The sequence below is a fragment of the Hibiscus syriacus genome, unplaced genomic scaffold (genome assembly GCF_006381635.1).
Source record: "Hibiscus syriacus cultivar Baekdansim isolate YM2019G1 unplaced genomic scaffold, ASM638163v2 tig00111342_pilon, whole genome shotgun sequence".
Lineage (NCBI taxonomy): Eukaryota > Viridiplantae > Streptophyta > Magnoliopsida > Malvales > Malvaceae > Hibiscus > Hibiscus syriacus.
The window spans coordinates 1,036,095-1,051,671 of record NW_024063066.1 but is presented as its reverse complement, the minus strand read 5'-3'; the positions used below and the strand labels follow the sequence as shown (position 1 = coordinate 1,051,671).

At 36.7% G+C, this 15,577-nt stretch overlaps 1 pseudogene; it reads left to right on the top strand.

The window, feature by feature from the left end:
* Positions 1–5,483: 5,483 nt before the first annotated feature.
* On the top strand, positions 5,484–10,188 carry LOC120159205 (annotated as a pseudogene).
* The last annotated feature ends 5,389 nt before the right edge of the window (positions 10,189–15,577 follow it).

The window sequence follows — 15,577 nt, the reverse complement described above, 5'->3', positions numbered from 1 at the left end:
CTACAACTCACTCTTATAAGACTTTGCTTCTTCACTCACTTAGAAGCTCTTAATTTTTCTTGATGCTTAAAACTAAAATGGGAAGGGGTATTTATACTACTCAAGAACAATCCTACACCACACAAATAAACTAATTTAAACCATTACAAATTCAACAAATATCTAACTCTCACCTAACTAAATTGATGTAAGCAATGACATCATTAATTAAATGATGTAAGCAATGACATCTTTAATTAAATGATGTAAGTAATGACATCAATTTAGTTTGGGTTTGGGTTTAGGCTCCCATAATGGATCAAGTTTATGATCCAACACCCTCCCTTAAACTTGATCTCGTGACCCCTAGTAGGTTCCTTAATCTTAAGAAGTCTTCGCTGGTCAGTGGCTTGGTAAAAATATCAGCAACTTGATCTTGTGACTTCACATATTCAACTTCCACATCTTTTCTTGCAACACACTCCCTTATATAGTGGTAGCGAATATCAATGTGCTTGCTTCGATCATGGAATACTGGATTCTTCGCTAAGGCAATGGCTGACTTGTTGTCGACACAAACCTTGGTAGGCTCTTCTTGTATCAAACCAATCTCCTTCAATAGATTTCTAAGCCAAATTGCATGACAAACACATGAGGTAGCAGCAACATATTCCGCTTCACAAGTGGACAATGTGACAATCGGTTGTTTCTTTGACATCCATGTGAATGCAATATCTCCCATGAAAAATACGAATCCAGTAGTGCTCCTTCGATTATCTATGTCTCCACCCCAATCATTGTCGCTATATCCAACAAGCTTGTAATCATTAGAAACTGAATAGAACAAGCCAAAGTCAATTGTACCTTTCAGATAGCGAAGAATTCTCTTTGCGGCTTTAAAATGGGTGGTTGTTGGGGATTCCATGTAGCGACTAACCAATCCAACTGCGTGAAGAATATCGGGTCTCGTGCAAGTTAGATAGCGTAGACTTCCAACCAAACTTTTGAAGAATGTTGGATCTACACTTTCGCCTTCTTCATGTTTGGTCATCTTGATCCCGTATTCTGCCGGTGTGCTTATTGGCTTACAGTTCTCCATCTTGAACTTCTTCAGTATCTCCTTTGCATAGCTTTCCTGTGAAATGAAAATTCCATCATTTTGTTGCTTAACTTCAATGCCAAGGTAGTACGCCATGAGCCCCATGTCTGTCATCTCGATTCTTTCATCATCACATCCTTGAATTCATTAAACATGCTTGGGTTGCTTCCAGTGAAGATCAAATCGTCCACGTAGAGGCACACGATCAAATATCTTTATCTTTGATCTTGATATATAGAGCATGCTCGTAGGGACATTTGTTGAAGCCATTCTCTTGGAAGTACTTGTCGATTCGGCTATTCCATGCCCTTGGTGCTTGTTTTAGCCCGTAAAGAGCCTTCTTCAACTTCAACACCTTGTCTTCATGCCCTTTGACTTCATAGCCTGGTGGTTGCTGAATGTAAAGTTCCTCTTCAAGAACTCCATTTAGGAAGGCGGACTTTACATCCATCTGTTGTATCTTCCACTTGTTTTGAGCTGCCAAAGAAATGATTAGTCTGATAGTCTCCAATCGAGCAACAGGAGCACATACCTCATCATAGTCAATTTCAGCCTTTTGACTATAGCCTTTAGCAACTAGCCTCGCCTTGTGCCTTTCAATCTCTCCTTTGGCGTTTTGCTTTGTTTTGTACACCCATTTGACACCTATCGCCTTATGTCCCTTGGGAAGTGAGGTAAGTTCCCATGTGTCATTCTTCTCGATGGCCTTGATTTCTTCGTCCATCGCATCTCTGCATTTCTTTTCTTGTACCGCTTCTTGAAAGCTCACTGGTTCACAATCGGCAAACAGACAAAATAATGTAAGATTATCTTGTCGTTCAGTTACCTCATAGAGATCTCTAAGGCTTCTTGTGCGTTGCACAACTCTTTCACTTTGACTCCCACTTGACGATGATGAAGGTGATGAGTCTCCTTGAGTGGTTGATGTTGGTGAAGTGGGTGGAGTTGCAAGCTCTTGTTGAGATTCATCTAGTTGCTCCCTCATTGTCTGCTCATCTTCTTCAAACTGAGGAAAGAAATTGAAGTCATCTGTATGAGAGTTAAAATCCCATTCTCCTTCTTCGTTGAAGACCACATCTCGACTAATCACAAACTTCTTATTGTCTGGATTGTACAACTTGTAGCCCTTCGAATTAGCATCATAGCCGATGAAGATAAAACTCTCGCTTTTATCATCAAGCTTCGTTCTCTCTCGTCTGGTACGTGAACATGGGCTATACTTCCAAAGGTTCTCAAGTGGGAAATGCCAGGCTTTCTTCCACTCCATGCCTCTTGCGGTGTCTTTCCCCATACACTTCTTGTTGGAGATCGATTTGACAAGTAGACTGCACACGATACTGCTTCCACCCAAAATTCTTTGGGTAGTTTCTTGCTTTTGAGCATGCTTCGTGCCATGTCGAGGATTGTTCTATTCTTTCTTTCTGCCACACCATTTTGCTGGGGGGATCTAGGAACTGTCATTGGTCGACGAATTCCATTTGCTTCACAGAACTCTTGAAACTCCCTGGAAGTAAATTCTCCACCTCGATCGGATCTCATGGCTTTGATCTTTCTACCGCTTTCTCTCTCCACTGCTGCTTTGAACTTCTTGAAGACTTCAAAAACTTCTGACTTCTGTTTCAAGAAATATACCCAGGTTTTTCTTGAAAAATCATCAATGAAGAGAAGAAAATAGTTATTGTTACCGAGAGAGCTTGGCTTGATCGGTCCACACATATCGGTATGGATGAGCTCAAGTGGCTTCTTAGCTCTTGTCTCTGACTCCTTTGGAAAGCTTTTCCTGAATTGTTTCCCGACTAGACACCCTTCACAGAGCTGGTCAGGATGGTTGATGTGAGGTAGTCCTTTCACCATCTCCTTCTTAGATAATAGCTCTAGACCTCCAAAATTGAGATGCCCAAATCGAAGATGCCAAAGCCATGATGCATCTTTGTAGCAAGCTTTCAGGCACTTTGCAACATCATTTTGTATGTTGATCAAGAACATTCTATTCTTTGACATCGACACTTTAGCAATGAAGTTATTCTTATCATCTTTTATAGAAAGATTATAATTATTCATATGAATATCATAACCTTCTCTACCAGTTGCCCTAAACTTAAAATGTTACTTTTCATATTGGGCACATAGTAGACATTTGAAATAAATTGATGTCTCCCATCTTTCAAACGGATAAGAATGTTACCTCTCCCTTTCACTGCTATTGTGGAATCATCTCCAAACGAAACATTTCCACTTACTGACTCGTCTAGCTCCACAAACATGTCTTTCCTTCCACACATGTGATTGCTTGCACCACTGTCAAGATACCAGGAATTTGCTTGGCCACCATCAGTTTCCTTTCGTGCTAGAAGAAGAGTTTCTTTTCCATCTGTCTTTTTCTCCACGTAATTGGCCTTCTCCTCAATTTTGTTGTTGGGAGCTCTACATTCTGAAGCATAATGCCCAAATTTTTGACAATTATAACATCGAATTTGAGATTTGTCATACTTTGAGTTTGGATTAATTCTTCCACGGCCTCGTGTTGAGCTTTCTCATTTCTCATAGTTGTTGTTGGAATTGTTATTGTTGTAATTCCAGCCTCGTCCACGACCTCGACTTCCACCTCGTCCATGGCCTCTACCTCTGCCTTGGCCACGTTGGTTTCTATCATTGCGTTGGCTCTCATGCATATCCTTGAGTTGCAGCTTGAGGAGTTGCTCAGTAAACTCATGCTTCTTTTATGCTTCTCTTCGTATGCTTGCAATGATCCTTGGAGCTGTTCGATCTTCATTTCTTCCAAGTCTTTAGTTTCTTCAATCGTCACGACGATGTGCTCAAATTTGGGATCCAGCGAACGGAGTATCTTCTCTATTATCCTCACATCGTCTAACTTTTCACCATTTCTTTTTAATTGATTAAAAACAACTACTACTCTTGAGAATAATCTGAAATAGACTCAGATGCTTTCATGTTTAAGGATTCGAATTCACCTCTTAATGTTTGGAGACGAACCTTCTTCACTTGCTCGGATCCTTTGTAAGAGGTTTGCAGCTTCTCCCACGCTTCCTTGCTAGAGCTTGCACTTGAAATCTTTTCAAAACCATCATCATCTAATGCTTGATAGATGAGGTAGAGAGCCTTCTTGTCTCTCTTTCTTGAATCCTTCAAAGTTGTCTTTTGATCTGGTGTAAGAGTAGCAAAAGCATCATCATCCGCAGGCTCGTTGTAGCCTTTCTCTATGATATCCCACACATCTTGTGATCCAATAAGTGCCTTCATTTTGATACTCCAATTGTCGTAGTTGTTGTTGTTGAGTGTCGGAACTTGGAATGGTGCCATACCATTTGCCATATCTCTCATATAATGAGATTTTGTAAAATCCGATTGCACGGATGTATCCGGAACGATGAAAAAAAACTTTGGAGGGACTTGGACAACTCGGTCAAGGGCTCCAACTCGGCTGACTCGGCTCAACTCGGTGAGTCAACTCGATTTTCTGGCAGCAGTCTTCCGGCGGTGCGTGGCGGTGCGTCAGAACTCAGATTAAGAAAATTCTGGCGGCGTCGTATTCCTCTCGTCGAGACCTTCGATCTTTCCAACTCTCTCTGATGCCACTTTGTTGGAAATAAAACACTCACACAAACAACTTTTATTGAAACTCAAACAAATATTACAAGAGTACTCTCACTCAAAAACAAGAACTACAACTCACTGTTATAAGACTTTGCTTCTTCACTCACTTAGAAGCTCTTAATTTTTCTTGATGCTTAAAACTAAAATGGGAAGGGGTATTTATACTACTCAAGAACAATCCTACACCACACAAATAAACTAATTTAAACCATTACAAATTCAACAAATATCTAACTCTCACCTAACTAAATTGATGTAAGCAATGACATCATTAATTAAATGATGTAAGCAATGACATCTTTAATTAAATGATGTAAGTAATGACATCAATTTAGTTTGGGTTTGGGTTTAGGCTCCCATAATGGATCAAGTTTATGATCCAACAAACAATTCCTAGTACAGTTGGAAGATTAAGAGAGCTGCAATATTTCTCTTCCGGTCGATATTTGTCGTTTGGAGAGGTTGAGTTACTTAATTCTCACCAACAACGACCTCTCCGGATCTATTCCGGCTTGGTTGGGTAATATTACTTCTCTGAGATCTCTGTTCTTAGGCTCTAACAGGTTCACATCCTCAATACCCTTGACTTTGACAAGGCTTGAAGATATCCTGCACCTGAATTTGTCTTCGAATTCTCTAAGCGGCCCTCTACCGGACGATATAAGAAAATGGCAGGTTGTCATCGGTATAGATTTATCAGGAAATCAGCTATATGGTGATATCCCTGATGGCATTGGAGATCTCATAGGCATAATTCATCTCTTTGTCTAGTAATAAATTGCTGGGCTCTATGCCTGAGTCCATTGCTAAAATGATAGACTTGGAATTCCTGGATTTGTCGAGGAATAATCTGTCCGGAACAATTCCCAGATCACTTGAAAAGCTTTTGATGCTCAAGTATTTCAATGTCTCTTTCAATAAACTACAAGGGGAATTTCCCAACGGAGGAGCATTTTCGAACTACTCGATTCGATCATTCATGGGAAATCAAGCATTTTATGGTGCTGCTCGATTGCACCTGCCACCATGCAAAGTTAATGCTCATAGAAGTCGATCCATGAAGGTTAGAAATCTTTTAGCATATATTCTACCACCAGTAGCTGCTGCAACAATGTTAGTACTGGCCTTGATTATCATACGAAGCCGAATAAGGAAAGCTAGAGTCCCAACTCATCGAGATGTTTTGCCTTTAGCAACATGGAGAATGATATCCTACCACGAGCTTCAACAAGCGACTGATCGGTTTTGTGAGAGCAATTTTCTCGGTGCGGGAAGTTTCGGCTCGGTATACCAAGGAGCACTAACTGATGGAACGATCATTGCAGTAAAGGTCATCAATGTGGATTCAGAAAGAGCCTTCAAAAGTTTTCGAAGTCGAGTGTGAGGTCCTAAGACAGATTCGCCATCGGAATCTAGTCAAAATCATCAGCAGTTGTTGTAACCTTGATTTTAAAGCTTTGGTATTTGAGTTCTTGCCTAATGAAAGTCTAGAGAAATGGTTTGTACTCTCACAACCATTCTCTCGATATTTTACAGAGGTTGAACATAATGATAGATGTTGCATATGCATTAGAGTATCTCCATCAAGGCCTCACAACATCCGTGTGCACTGCGATATAAAGCCGAGCAATGTTCTTATAGACGGTGATATGGTTGCACATCTAACTGATTTCGGCATTTCGAAACTCCTAGGTGAAGAAGACTCAATGATACAAACCATGACAATGGCATCTATGGGCTATATGGCACCAGGTAATGTGTGAGCACATACATTAATCCAAGTTGTGGATACAAATTTTCTAAGTTCTAGTGGGAGACAACATTTGGCAGCAAAGGATTGTGCTATCTCCATTTTGCAATTAGCTGGGGAATGTTCTGCAGATTCACCTGAAGAGAGAATTGACATGAAGAAGATCAAAACCAAGTTTCTAAAGGAAATACAAAGGGTTAGATGATATAGTCACTAATGATTTGTGTGTTTTAGTCCTTTATTAGTTGATTCTCCGACACCATGCCTTTGCTTTAATGTTAAAATTTAGTGAGAAATTTTATTCAGAGAATCATATTAAATTGAATAAAAACAAATTTGACAGAGTTAACTTGCAATTTACCTTTTTTTTATTGAAGTCAGCAGCAGTTTTTTGTCAAAAATGCAACGAACAGTTCTCATCAGCGGAACTTTTTCTCTAAGGAACTTTTAGAAAAAAGGTAAACAATGTATTTAGTCACTCAACTATCACTTTGGTTCCGTTTTGATCGTTTAACTATTTTTTTTCAAAATCATCTCTAATGTTACATTTTGGTTTTATTTTGGTCACATGCCGTTAAAAAATCAACGGTCATGCTAACATGTCACAATAAGCTAATGTCATGTCATCATTGAAAAATATATACAAAAAATATCACGTCAACAATTCTATTAATTTTTTAGCGATGGGTGACCAAAATGAAACCAAAACTTAACATTAGTAATGATTTAAAAAAGCATAGTTGGGTGACTAAAACAGAACCAAAATAATATCGGGTGACTAAATATGTAGTTTACCCTAAAAATATGATAACATAGGTAATGTTTTAAAGTTAAGGGGGCAAATGAGGCTTTTAGACCTTTTAATTACAACAAAGCTTAGATATTTGTCTTCGTTTTGATCCATCAGGCACCACCGATGCAGTCCGGGAAGCTTTTCGATGCTGAGATGGAAGCATCAGTCATTTCCCAGAAGGATAATTTGGTTCAAAGTGATTTCCCCGAGAAGCCTGGAACTGATAAGGATCACGTATGGACAATAACGAAAGGGTTTTTGCTGCTCGTCTTGCTTAAATTCGTCGAATTTTGCAGTCGGTGCCGAGTCCCGGAGAAGGCCATGTGCAGCGACGACGTTAACCCTAGATTTATCGTTAATATTATATCGGTATTGATCATATAGGTCTTAAATTATTATTAATTGAATCAATCTTCGATGGATATCAAGTATTTTAAATTCCATTATAATTCAAAGTTTGATATATTTCGATCAGTTTTGATTAACATTAACTTGTATGTTACATGCAAACATTTTAATCTAATTTTCATTTTATATGGATTAATTATAAAATAAATGTTCATACTTTCTTTTGAATGATTTACGTGTTTGGCATTATAAATATTACCATTTTAGGTGTCTGGGTCATAATTTTTGTTAATTTTTTTTCGATTCAGTGTCAAATTCTGGCAATTTTAAATTTTTAAAAAAAAATTAAAAATATTAGTATATTTATTAAAAAAAAACCTTAATTTCTCCTAAATTACAAAAACAAATCCCTAAAACTCTTAAATCCCTAACCCGTCGTGGTCGTCCTTGCCGGCCACGATCGCTGCCACCGACGTAGTCCCTACCATCTTCCTAGTCATGCGCTGCCATAGTTGTCACTAATTGGTCGTTAGGATCATGTGAGGTCACGATTTTCAGCCTAGGGTTCACAGGACACAAAATGTTGATTGGTCGTCGATTGGTCACAATTTCATATGGCTATTGGTCGATGGGGAGGTGAGGTTGGGTGGAGCTTCATCGACGATAAAGGGAGGCGACTGACATGGGTTTAGGGTTGAAATGAGGGTTTTCAAAGTTTTGGGGCTATTTCAAAGTTTTATATTTTTTTATAAAAAAAATAATTATAAATAAACTTTTTAAATTTACCAGAATATGACACAGGTCACTTAATAAAGAAATTAATGACGTTTACGGCTCGGACATCTAAAATGTAATGTTTGTAAAATTAGGCACCCGAATCATTAAAAAAAGTTTGGACACCTATTTGTGAAAAGCGTTATAGTTAGGTACTTATTTTATAATTAAGCTTTTTCTATTGGAACTGTTGTTATTTTTTATAATTATATTTAAATAATTTAATTATCATACTTAATTAATAATTTTAAGATTTAAATATTTATATAAATACATTATATTTTTTGGTACAAAATATAAATAACATTATAAATACAAATTTAAATATATATATTATAATATACAGAATATTTAAAACTATAAACTGTAATCATATCAGAAACAACAATACCATTATATACAAGTGAAAAACAGTATAACTATCTAAAGGTAAATTACACCGTATCTCATTGAACTTTATTCTCTCTCTTATTTTACTCATCATATATTCATTTTCTTATTTGCTCACTGAATTTTTTAGATTGAATCATTTTGCTCATTCTACGTTAACTCTCTAACAGTGTGATAACATGACACAAGTATCAAAATGACATCATTTTACAAAACTCAAATATACACCAAAACAACGTTGTTTCAAATCTTCTTCTTTCCTCCAATTTTTTCTTTACTCGCAGTCGGCTACCACATCATTTTTTATATCGCCACCGTCTATCATCGTTGATGGTGGCCGTTCGGTCTCAAATTCATGGGTCGGTTTGTCTCAACCCCCAAGCCCAAATCTGGTGGTTGTTTCACTAGAAAATATCTCAAAATCCATGAATCTCGATTCAAATGTTTCGGCTTCCTCACTTTTAATCTCCAATTTTAACTTTGGAGCAAGTTCCGACAAAATGGAGGTTGGATCCAAACTCAAGGTGTCGAGAAGAACGACCCATGAAATTTGGGACCGAACGACCACCATCTATGGCAATCAACGGTGGCCGGAGGTGATATCCACACCTTCGATAAATTTCGGTGAACCAAATAGAAAAATTGATAGTTTTTTATTAAAATAGGAGACATAGTAAAATTTATTGAGAAACGATGTAATTTACTCCTATCAATACGATACTCGGGGATTGAACTAGCAGCGGTGTGGGAGGGACAATCCCTCTCACCTTTTATGGTTTAATTACATTTAAGTTACTGCAATTTTAAATTAAGTGAAATTAGTCTTATTACCTTGGTATTTCTAGTTTAATTGTTTTTTAAGATGTTGTCAATTTAGAAATTAATTAAATTAAACCGAGGAATTATAAAACAAAAGCCGGTAGAAATGCTGCAGTTGATTTGTACCAACCACAAATTCCATAGTATCTCACTGAAAATCTTTTCAAACCAGCCTAAATTTTAAGTGATTTATGTTCCAATTACGATGACTTATCCAACATGAAGCGTGAAGCAATCCCTCTCTGAACTCATCTATATATACGCACCTCGAAATCCAACTCATGCACACCATCTAAAGCCCTTCAAATTTCAAAACCAGGCGATATAGGTTACTTGGGGGGTCCAAATATGGCTCGCTTATGCGTTTCTTTGCTTATAGTTGTCTTTTTTTTGATCTATCAGGTACCATATATGCAATCTAGGAAGCTGTTCAATGTTGAGATGGAAGAACCAGTCATTTCCCCCAGTGATAATTTGGTTCCAAGCGATTTTCCCATGAAATCTCCAACTGATAAAGATCATGTAATGGCTAATAATGAAAGGGTTTTTGCTTTTGCTGCTCATCTTGCTGAAATCGATCGAATATTGCAGTCGGTTCCAAGTCCTGGAGGTGGCCACTAGCTACACTCATTTGTCACTAAACTGTAGCCCTTGAATTCAGTATATGTGTGGTTTATCATACTCTTATGTTGTTGCCTGCAATGGTTTATCTGCAATTTTAATTACAATAATGTTTAGATGTTTGTTGCAATGAATAATGACAGTGAGATTCAGTGTAGAAGCATTTCATATGTAAATGCTAAATTGTTGTCTGCAGAATCTGTCAAATCATAGTTAAGAGCTCAATTAAAGGGTTAAATTCCACAGACTAATTCAATTTAGAGAGAAAATTCTTGCTTTCAAACCTGAAATGACTTAATCAAGTTGTATCAGAGGCCAACTTTTGTCTGTTTTTGTTATTTCCAAACTAATAAATATGATAACAAAGCATAAAATTGTTCTCTTTTGGTCCAAGTGGTTCCTGTGATCTCATGACCTACCAACTTCATGAACACAACTCAATTTCTTTATTGAAAAAAAATGGTTGACTAAATATATAATCTTATTCAATTAAATGGCAAAAATGTTTAATGGAACTCCATGTTAATTCCCTCCTTTACTGGATAGTTTATGCTGGTTGACTTCTGTTCTTTATTTAAGAATGTCTACTCCAATAATTAGTTCATCAGCTCACCTTTTTCTTTGTCAAAGTCCTAAATCGCACCTTATCCTGCAGATATATTAATTAAAATTATGCCAAATATATGGCTAGTGTATGTAATCAGCATCCTAAACCTTTTATAACAGTTTTCTTGAGAGTCAAGCATGCCTCTAAACTCATTAAAAACAGATCAATATAATTCATCACAATATATGTTTAGTACGAGTATAATCAATTTTGTCATATATATATGTGTGTGTGTGTGTGTGTGTGTATGTATGTATGTATGTATGAAGAATCATGTCTCATATCCATACCATATGTTGTATCTGCTGGACAAAAATAGCTTTACTGGTTACCACTGATCTTTGAAAGTTTCTGAAACAACACCATTGTTAAAATGTTCATTGTATCGACTGCAAAACCTCAAGCATTCGTTACTCATTAGGCCCTGCATTATTTGCACTTAGCAGTGGAAAGGTGCAAGAAACGAAAAGGCGGCCAACTAGTTGAGAATTACCCGACTTAATTTTCAATGAAGCTTACCTGCAGCATTATTTACACTTATCAAATAACCGTTGAGGGGTTTTCAAATATGCATATATCATCTCAGCCAGTTAAAAGTGACCCTTACGTCTCTCTTTCCTACAATGTCTTATAAATAATTTAGCCATACGAATTTTACACCAAGAGTTCATGCATGTAAGCCTGCTTCAGCAAGCCGAGGAATAGTATATATGATTCCCAGATATATAGAGAGAACGATTTATAGTAATGGAATGAAATTGATGGAACCGAGTTGTGAAACAGACCAGACTAAAAGTACCTTTTCACTTAGATAAGCAATTTGCGTATTTTCACACATATTATATTGTTGCTTTCATCTTACAAACAACATGTTTCGAAGCTAGAAAGCTTTCCAACTTTGAGAGGGAAAACAATTTTACTTTTTTTTTTTGTCAAAGTTCTAAATTCCACCTTAGCCTGCAGATATATTACTTAAAATTATGCCAAATATATTGATTATGTGACTTCAAAGCAAGAGCAATACGCAAAGATATCATGTTAATAGCCCAAATTAACCTGGTTGAACAGACAAATAGGTGCTGTAATCCATGCCCAGAATGTTGGGTCTCACAAAGCAAAGAAATGGTCTTTCGCCTTCATAGACAGCTTGGAACAAAGGTAGAGGGCGGATGCCCAGAAAAGTTGAATGAACTTTATCTATTGATTGTTTGTAGTCACACATTCATTCAAGCCTGCAGTGTAATCGATATATGCCTGTCATTATAAATGTTAGAACTTGATTATAATTTTTTTTTAGATTTTCTGATACAACAGCATTGTCAAGTACTATGAGCAGTGGAAAGGTAAAAGAACCGAGAAGGCAGCTAACTAGTTGAGAACAACCCGACTCAATTTTCAGTGAAGCCTCCCTACATTATGTACACTTGTTATATATCAAATAATTTTTCAGGGTTTTTTTTCAAATATGCATATCATCTCATCTAGTTAAAGTGACCCTCACGTCTCTCTTTCCTGCAATGTCTCATAATAATTAGCTTGCGTTAGCCATCAGTTTCATGCATGTATATAGAGAAAAGATCTCATGGTAATGGAGTGAAATTGATGGAATTAGGTCGAGAACCTGACCGGACTAAAGAAAACCATAAACTTGAGCATATCAAAACTTTTTATATGACTTATGCAATGATCAATACCTTTGTGGCAAAGAGAAGTGCTCCGAAGACAGCACAGTACCGACCACTTTAGGAACAATAATTGATGTTTGTCGACTTGGTGAATATGCACCGTAAAAGAAGTCCTCACTTCCCTAGGACTTAATAGCTGGATCAAATCATCATTTTCCACGTATCTTACCTTATTTAGAATCTAGAAGACGATTGAATATAGAGAAAGAAATAGCAGTTCCTGATAATGAAGTTCATGCAAGGGTTCAATATTTTCTAGTTAGTGCTGCAATAACAGCCGTTATCTTGCCCTCTTCAACCTCTACAATAAGAGATTTGAGGGCATTTCGTTTTACTCCTAGGCCTATAAAGTCAACTTCCAGTGCACCATTGGCAAACTTGGTCGTTTTTAGATCTCCTGTAGATGATTTAACTGGGAAAGCAAAAGCTTTGTGTTTGACCCTGTTTGTACCCAAATATTTGTGGTGATAAGTGGACGGACATTGCATGAAGTTGCTTAAAAACACATACAAGCTGGGTTAAAATGGCTCGTTCAAGCCTGTCTTGTTCCTCGTTATCGTACTCTGATCTTCCATCCAACATGTTTTGAGCCTAGAAAGCATTCCAATTTAAGGGCATTTTGTTGGAACCACCCTTTCCAAGGAGCCTACAAAGATGTTTCCTGCTGGTGATGATGATAAAGGGCATGCAATGGCTAACAATAAGAGGCTAATAGCCATTCATCTAGCCAAGATAGATAGAATATTACAATCCCACGCAAGTCCTGGAGGCAGTCACCACTGAAACTAATCGCATTATCCTCCCAGTGTCCCCCCTTACTATATGTTGTTCTTTATATGTCATGGTTAGAGTTCTATATGCTTCCATTTTTACAGTACATATTGTATGTCTATATATTTGTAATTTGGGGTTGGGGCTTAGTTTTATTAATATGCATACAATGAAGTTTGCTATGAATAAGAAATGAAATTCTTGGTCATATGACTCATATCCATCTATTGCTTTCACTTTGTTGATATGAAGATTCTGCAGTATGATTAATTACAAGGCGTTTTGCAATATAACCTTTTTCATGAATAACAAAGATACGTTTTTCATATCAAACAGTAAAGACCACTTGAACAAGTTTAGAACTTGCAATATTCCAAATCAATGGAACAACATCAAATTTGAAGCAGAAAAGGACCCACTAAAAAGTAAGATGCATAGTGCTGAATCTCAGCGGTTTCTTCATTATTGGTTCTACCATGCTAAGGCCTTCATAGCCGTAATAAAGGACAATGGGATCTACCTTCTTATGAGTGTCTCGAACAGCCATTGATGACTCTAACCTGTCGTTTAGTTCACAGAATATAATATTACTTCTAGGAAGATTCTATCGTTACCTCGTAGGTGCAAGAGATTCATTACCATTTACAGATATTCGAATCCTCAAATGTGAACTGTCTGTTTTGAGCTTGAGCTTTCCCTCTAATGTTCATCAGAACTCGCCCATATGTAGGGAGTGATACAGCAGAAATTGCTGCAAGTTTAACATGATCAAAATCCAAGTTTTTAACAGGTATTAAATCAAGAAAGGACCATTATGAACTCCCATGATGGGAAATGAAAATCCAAACATCTTTGAAAGGAGGCTGCCAGGACCGTATCTAGGCCTAGACAGGAGGGATATCTGCCAGGATTCAGAATTTTATAATGTATTATATTATAAAAAATAGTTTTACATCGATTACAGGGTTTCAATTATGTTTAATACTTATTATTTAGGGTTTATTTTTTCCCTAATATTTATTATTATAGGCTTAGTTTTTTTATAATATTTATTATTAGAGTCTACTCTTATAATTTTTTTCTAATTTTTGTACAAGTGTCTAATTTATTGCCAATATTTTTCTAATTTTTGTTATTAATGGCCCAATTTTTCAATACATGTCAATATTATTATTAGCGGCATGCTTTTTAAAATTTATTTTTTTATAATATTTATTTGTTATTAGGAGGAAGGCTTCCTCGGTTACGCTTTCCATGTACACTTCTTAAAACCTACACCCTTTGCTAATTTGAAAGATAGATGCTCTAGGATCGAAGGAGAAAGCTAAGCAGTGCAGAAGTCAAACCCTTTGTTAAGCAGTGCGGCAATTTTATATTAAAAACCATAATAAATAATTATTTAAAAATAAGGTTCTCCAGAAATTATTGGAAGAATAACCCTAAATCGTCCACATCGGACAACCTCACGATCTGCAAACAGCGTTAAATCCTCACACCCTCCAACACGCAAGATACATCCGATGTGGGCGCACTTTCCAGGTAAGCCAATAAAACAATTGGATAAAATGATTTCGCACATTGCGAATCGTGAGGTAACCTTTATGATCCAAAATATCGCGAGATTTATTGGAGATTTCGCGACCTGTTAAAAGCGTGGACAATAGAATCCCTACCCTCCCTTTAGTGTCCATAGTCTTGTTTGAATACTATTTTCAGGTGGGAAACTGAATTTTTTTAAATTTTAATATAAACTCGTAGTGTTACAATTTATCTTTAAGGTGACTATAATCTCATCATATATAAGACATTTTACGCGGAGTAAAAATGACGTTGAAATGGTTAGAAATCATGGTTTTGTGAAGGAAGAAGAAAAAAATGTTTGATAGACATATTGGAGTGTTATTTCTGGCTAGTAAATATGAGTGATTTCATAATTTATATGCTTAGATGTATAGTATTGCAACTTATATTTATGTTAAGGCTAATTTGGCCACATACGAGATTTTTAATGGGGTAAAAATCGTGTTGGAAAAGGCTGGAATGCATGATTTGGTGCATGAAGAAATCAAAAGAAATTGAAAACTAAGTATATGTGTTGCTAATTAAAAAAGAAATGCAAAAAAACCATTTAATTGATACGTGGGTCTGAGCGATTGGGACATTTATTCTTCGTGTGTCTGGGATTCCTACATATAGAGCACAATTTCGGTTGTCCGGTTCTTTCTTAATGTTTGACCAAATCCTCGTCACAAAAAATCCGAGTTGGTCGTGGACGATTGATTTTTTCACCGTAGTATATATATGACCGTATTGTAGGTTCATCGTC